The sequence below is a fragment of the Etheostoma spectabile genome, chromosome 23 (assembly GCF_008692095.1).
Source record: "Etheostoma spectabile isolate EspeVRDwgs_2016 chromosome 23, UIUC_Espe_1.0, whole genome shotgun sequence".
NCBI lineage: Eukaryota > Metazoa > Chordata > Actinopteri > Perciformes > Percidae > Etheostoma > Etheostoma spectabile.
Window position 1 is genome coordinate 9,529,706 of NC_045755.1, and position 6,593 is coordinate 9,536,298.

At 53.4% G+C, this 6,593-nt stretch overlaps 1 long non-coding RNA gene across 1 annotated transcript in view; it reads left to right on the forward strand.

The window, feature by feature from the left end:
* The window catches only part of LOC116673233 (uncharacterized), a 9,475-nt gene extending 5,563 nt beyond the window's left edge, over nucleotides 1-3,912 (forward strand). Inside the window, exons 2-3 of the long non-coding RNA XR_004327791.1 lie at nucleotides 3,415-3,418; nucleotides 3,699-3,912. This is a non-coding gene — a long non-coding RNA (uncharacterized LOC116673233). The remainder of the gene's footprint in view (nucleotides 1-3,414; nucleotides 3,419-3,698) is intronic.
* The last annotated feature ends 2,681 nt before the right edge of the window (nucleotides 3,913-6,593 follow it).

The following is a 6,593-nucleotide window of genomic DNA, read 5'->3' on the forward strand; positions in this document are numbered from 1 at the left end:
TCCACGTTTTATTCCTAACCACATCCGTCCCGTTGTGTGGCTGGCTAGCTGACTTCATTTCGTTTGCGGTGCCCCTCAGGTTGATCCAGTTGTGTCCGCGCACACGGTGGTTGTCACCGTCCCACGTGTGGCAATTTCCACCATTGGCTCCCCCAGAGCCGCCCATTGTCATGGCAGTTTGTGAATAGGTCACGTTCGAAAATCGTGACCTGAACACAAAATAAACAACTTAACGTGACCTGTACCAATCATAAATCAAAATAATGTGACCATTTCACAAATGGAGTGAAACCGGTTAAACTATTGATCTAATTGTGTCTATCTACCTACATATGTTTTACCAGTCTTCCTCCCTCCCTCGGGTTGCCCGTAGTGCTCTCTTAGCCCTGGTGCTCAATCCATCTTATGGTTCAATACTGGCACAGATGTTAAAAAAGAAAATAGGCCACTTGTGCCATTAGTCCAGCAGCAAGACCTGGGAGCAGCAGGGGAAGACTTCTCTAATCAGTTATTGGAGCTATGCTATTGGGTTAACAAAACAGGGTCAGCACACTCCTGTGTAAATGGTGTGTGCACGATAGGGAGTACTGTGTACATTTACACCCTAAGGCCATAGCATAAAAATGTGTCTCACCTCTCTCATGCACACATACACACACTTTGGTCGTGGGTGGAACCTAAGACTCAGCTGTGTGGCAGATGAGCTGGTATAGATGCAGTAGTCTACAGGGCTGTGGATGAAGGTCTGGCTAGTCCACACAACATTCCTTGATAGGAGAAAAACATGCTCTGGTTTATTGGCATATCTTTAAACCAATCACAATTGTTTTGGGCGGCACTAAAGCCAGTTGGAGCAATGGTGTCTCTGCAAACAGCCTAGAGAGACAACTTGTTTGGGTGGAACATGTGTACTTCAAAAGTTGTTTTAGCCATGCAAGAGAAAACTCAGATTCAAAAGATAATCTAGCTATGTCTTGTTTATTTTGCAAAGATTAAGGGAGAATTGTCCATAGTCCTCATAAATTGAATTTTAGTTTAATATCCAACACAAGACAGCGGAAGGTGAGGGACATCCGGCCGAAAATGTTAGGGTTTCAGTCGGACCCGGACCACGAACAACACAGGAAACAAAAAGAGTAAAAAAAAAGGTTTAATCCAAAAACACACAAAACCAAGGAACAGGCAACGGTGAAGGTGTAGGTGGGAATCCATACGGGGAAGCTGCACAGAGCAGAGACGGAACTCAGCATCACTTGGGAGTATGTAACGAACTGGCGCTGAAGAGGTGGCGGATGGTCAGCCGGGTATAAATACTGCAGTGGTGGTGATGGTGATGAGACGCAGCTGTGCTGGTAGACAGATGATGGTGATGTGGTGCAGCTGAGCTGGTAGACCTAGTACCTCTAGGACGCCCTCAAGTGGTGGACGACAAACAAGACACACTGGGGAAAGGAGGGGGATGGAACAGGAAAGGCAGCAGACCCACAACAGAGCCCCCCCCTCAAGGGACGCCACCTGGCGGCCCAGGCTTATCCGGATGGGACCGGTGAAAATCGGCCACCAATTGAGGGTCCAGGATGAACCGCGCGGGATCCACGACCGTTCCTCGGGCCCGTAGCCCTCCAATCGACGAGGTACTGGAATCCTGCCACGCCGCGAACGTCCAGGCGACCGGACGGTGTAGGCCGGATGGTCACGATAGACCTGACGCGGAGGAGGGTCAGCGGGAGGACAAAGGGGACTGGACAACACGGCTTCAACTGGGAGACGTGGAAGGTAGGGGATCTCATGGCAGCGGGCAGCTTCAGCCGGACGGCCGAAGGGTTGATGATGGCTCGACCACGAACGGACCCAAGTACCGTGGGGAGAGCTTCCGCGACGGTGCGCAGCGGCACGTTCCGGGAGACAGCCAAACCTCCTGGCCTGGCTGGAACTGGGCGCCGGGATCCGGTGCCTGTCTACACGCCTTGGACCGTTGTGGACCGAAGCAGGGCCTCGAGCCGTGACCCAAACCTGACGACAGCGACGTAGGTGGTCCTGCACAGACGGCACAGCCAGTTCCCTCTCCTGGGCAGGGAACAACGGGGGTTGGTACCCCAAAGCCACCTCGAAGGGGGAGAGACCGGTGGCCGAGGTGGTAAGCGAATTATGCGCGTACTCCACCCACGGCAGGAGAGACGCCCAGGCAGTGGGCTCCTGGGCGGCCACGCAGCGGAGCGCGGTTTCCAGGTCTTGGTTGGCCCTTTCGGTTTGACCGTTGGATTGAGGATGGAATCCAGAAGAGAGGCTGACGGTCGCACCTAGGGCAGAACAAAATTCCTTCCACACCCTGGAAATGAATTGTGGGCCTCGATCAGACACAATGTCCACAGGAATTCCATGGAGACGGAAAACATGTTGGACAACGAGGTCAGCCGTTTCACTGGCGGTAGGTAATTTAGGTAATGCAACATAATGGACAGATTTAGAGAACCGTCCACGAACGTGAGAATAGTGTCATTACCTCCAGAGACGGCAAGCCGTGACAAAATCCAGGCCACGTGCGACCAGGGACGGCTGGGGACCGGGATGGCTGCAGCAGACCAGCAGGCTGTTGGTGGGAGGCCTTCCCGAGCGCAGACGGTGCAGGCCGCACGTAAGCCCGGACATTGGCTTAGTCCGACGGCCACCAGAAGTGTCGCCTCAGCAGAGTCAGGGTACGTTGTAGCCCAGGGGGCAGGCGCAAAACGAGCAGTGTGTGTCCAATGTAATACCTGAGACCGACGGGCAGGGAACGAAGAGTCGATCGGGGGGGCCGTCTCCGGGACCAGGATCCGTAGCTTGGGCGGCCTTCACCAGAGATTCCATCTCCCAGCGCACGGCGGCAACAACCCGAGAGGGTGACAGCACCGATTCCGGCTCGGAAGAGTCCTCGGTGCGGTCAAACAGACGTGACAGAGCGTCGGGTTTAACATTGCGTGTACCTGGCCGGTAGGTAAGGGTAAAATTGAAACGACCAAAAAACAAGGCCCACCTGGCTTGACGTGAGTTCAGTCTCTTAGTGGATTGGATGTAGGCCAGGTTTTTGTGGTCCGTCCACACTACGAACGGCAGCTCCGCACCCTCGAGCCAGTGACGCCACTCCTCCAGTGCCAGCTTAACCGCCAGCAGCTCCCGGTTCCCCACGTCGTAATGCTGCTCAGCAGTGGACAGTTTCTTCGACATGAAGGCACAAGGGTGGAGCTTCTGGTCCAAAGTGGAGCGTGGAGACAGTATAGCCCCCACTCCAGACGCAGAAGCGTCAACCTCCACCACAAACTGGAGTGAGCAGTCGGGGTGTTTGAGTACAGGAGGCGAAGTAAACAGACGTTTCAACGTAGACATGGCATGCTCAGCAGCAGGAGACCAGTGGAAAGGGATCTTGGGGGACGTGAGCTTAGTCAGAGGGACCGCCACACGGCTAAAGTCACGTATGAACCTGCGGTAGAAATTAGCAAAACCCAGAAAGCGCTGAAGTTGCTTACGTGTGTAGGGCGGGCCAGTCGGCGACAGCTTTGGTCTTTCGGGTCAGCGAAACCTGTCCACTCTCGATCACGAACCCCAAGAACGGGACCGAGTGCTGGTGAAAGGAGCATTTCTCAGCCTTCACGTACAGCTTGTTCTCTAGGAGGCGTTGAAGAACCTGCTGGACATGACACACATGCTCGGAGAGAGAAGAGGAGAAAACAAGAATGTCATCCAGGTAAACCACCACAAAACGGTTCAGAAAATCCCTCAACACATCATTGACCAGTGCCTGGAAGACAGCTGGAGCATTAGTTAGTCCAAATGGCATGACCAGGTACTCGAAGTGTCCCAGAGGCGTGTTGAAGGCGGTCTTCCACTCGTCACCTTCCCTGACACGAACGAGGTGGTAAGCGTTCCTTAAATCCAGTTTGGTGAATATAGCAGCGCCCTGTAGAGGCTCAAAGGTGGAATTAATCAATGGCAGGGGATATTTATTTTTAACGGTGATGTTGTTGAGCCCCCGATAGTCTATACAGGGGCGCAGTGACTTGTCTTTTTTCTCCACAAAGAAGAACCCCGCCCCCACCGGGGACGAAGAAGGACGGATGATGCCGGACGATAGGGATTCCCTTATATACCTCTCCATGGCCTCCCGCTCAGGCCGAGACACACTAAACAAGCGGCTAGCGGGGTAAGGGGCGTCGGGGAGCAGTTCAATGGCACAATCATAAGGTCTATGGGGAGGAAGCGATAGGGCCTTGGCCTTGCTGAAAACCTCCGCAAGACCCATGTAGTCGGGAGGGACCGAAGACAGGTCCGGAGGTGTCACCGCCGCGGCAGGGTCACGTTCGGCGGGTGGGACAGCAGAGCCTAGGCAGACGGAATGACAGCGGTCACTCCAACTAAGGACCTTGAGACGCTGCCAATCAACAACGGGATTATGGATTTTAAGCCACGGGAATCCGAGGATAAGCGGGGTGGAAGAGGCCGACATAACCTAAAAAACGATGGATCACGGTGGTTCCCGGACAGGATCACCGTGACGGGCACAGTCTGATGGGTGATATGAGCCAATGTATGGCCGTCGATGGCGGTGACCCGGAATGGGGTCTCTATGGGCACAGTAGGGAAACCAGCTTGCTCGGCTAGGCTAACGTCATGAAATTGTCCTCAGCACCCGAATCAATAAGAGCCGCAACGGGCAGTGAAAGGTCCTCAAATTGAAGGGTGGCAGGCATTGGAGACGAAGTGCAGTGGGTGCAGGAGTAGGGATGGCTGTCAGTACCCCACGTTCATGACGAGCCTTGTCTTTTGGCCGGATAGTACACGTAGCCACACGGGGAGTGGGATACACACAATACAGGCACTCACCTGCCTGTATGCGACGGGGCGTCAGCCGGAGAGAGACGGGTGTGACCCAGCTGCATTGCTCCACTGCGGAGTCCCGGATGAGTCCACGGCGAGGTAGCTGGAACGTAGGGGAGGACGGTTGGCGAAGCCTGGTCGGAGCAGTAGTCCGTCTGACGGGATCCGGCCGGCTGCCTGTCTCGCGTCGTCTCTCTCGCCACCTGTTGTCGAGCGTAATGGCTAGGGAAACAAGGTTGTTAAGGGAGTCGGGCTCATCCCGGAGTGCAAGTTCATCCTTAACCGTTTCACATAATCCATTAACAAACACCCCACGTAGTGCCTCCTCGTTCCAGCCGGAATCAGTAGCCAGTGTCCGGAAACCCACCGAATAGTCAGCCACACTGTCAGCTCCTTGACGGAGGCTAAGCAACCGCTTAGCTGCACACCCAATATAGTCCGGGTGATCAAAAACAGTGGTAAAATCCGCAGCAAAGTCCTTAAAAGAGATCTCAGTAGTGAGACGGCTAGTACACACTGCTTCTGCCCAAGCTAGTGCTCTGCCCCTGAGTAATCCTATGACGTAATGTACCTTGGACGCGTCCGAAGCGAAGGACAGCGGGCGTTGGCGGAATATGAGTCCACACTGCAGAAGAAACCCCCGGCATTTGTCCAAATCTCCAGAAAAAGGTTCACGAGCGAGATGGGAGGCTCGCGGTGAGATGAGCAGCACATGATGGGGGGGCAGGTGGAACAGGCTGTGAGGCAGAGGGAGTGACAGACAGTTTATCTACCTGCTCAGTTAGTTGGGACTTGGGCGATGAGCAGCTGGTGTTCTCCAAAACGTGTGGAGAAGCCGGTCATGTTGTCCGAGCAGGAGTCCTTGAGAGTGAAGAGCCCGCTGGGCGCTCTCCCCGCTGGTATCCTGTGGTGTCTCCGCGGGGTCCATTTGGCCAGTTCGTTCTGTTAGGGTTTCAGTCGGACCCGGACACAGAACAACACAGGAACACAAAAAAGAGTAACAAAAAAGGTTTAATCCAAAAAACACACAATAACCAAGGAACAGGCAACGGTGAAGGTGTAGGTGGGAATCCAATCCGGGGAAGCTGCACAGAGCAGAGACGGAACTCAGCATCACTTGGGAGTATGTAACGAACTGGCGCTGAAGAGGTGGTCAGCCCGGGTATAAATACTGCAGTGGTGGTGATGGTGATGAGACGCAGCTGTGCTGGTAGACAGATGATGGTGATGTGGTGCAGCTGAGCTGGTAGACCTAGTACCTCTAGGACGCCCTCAAGTGGTGGACAGAACACAGACACACTGGGGAAAGGAGGGGGGATGGAACAGGAAAGGCAGCAGACCCACAACAGAAAATGAAGGACATCTGGTGGAACCACCAGCTGCACCGGAACAATCCTGTGAATGAAACATTGTTGAATCAAATAACTGCATGGGATCACAATGTTAACATGTTGATGTTTAATGCAGGTATGTTTAACATTGTCACCATTTTAGTTTAGCTTGTTAGCCAGCAAACACATGCTAATTAGGACAAAACACATCACATATCAAGTACAACTGAGGCGGATTGGACTGTCATTGGTTTGAAGTATTTGGACATAAACCATAGCTTTAAAGAAAGTACATTTTTGGACCTAACAGTGTCACTGAATAGTGCTCATCAAAATTCATCCTGAGGTGGTCATGAACAGTCAGGTTTCTATTCAATTGTCCAGCTTGAAAAGTTGCAAAATAGGAAAGCG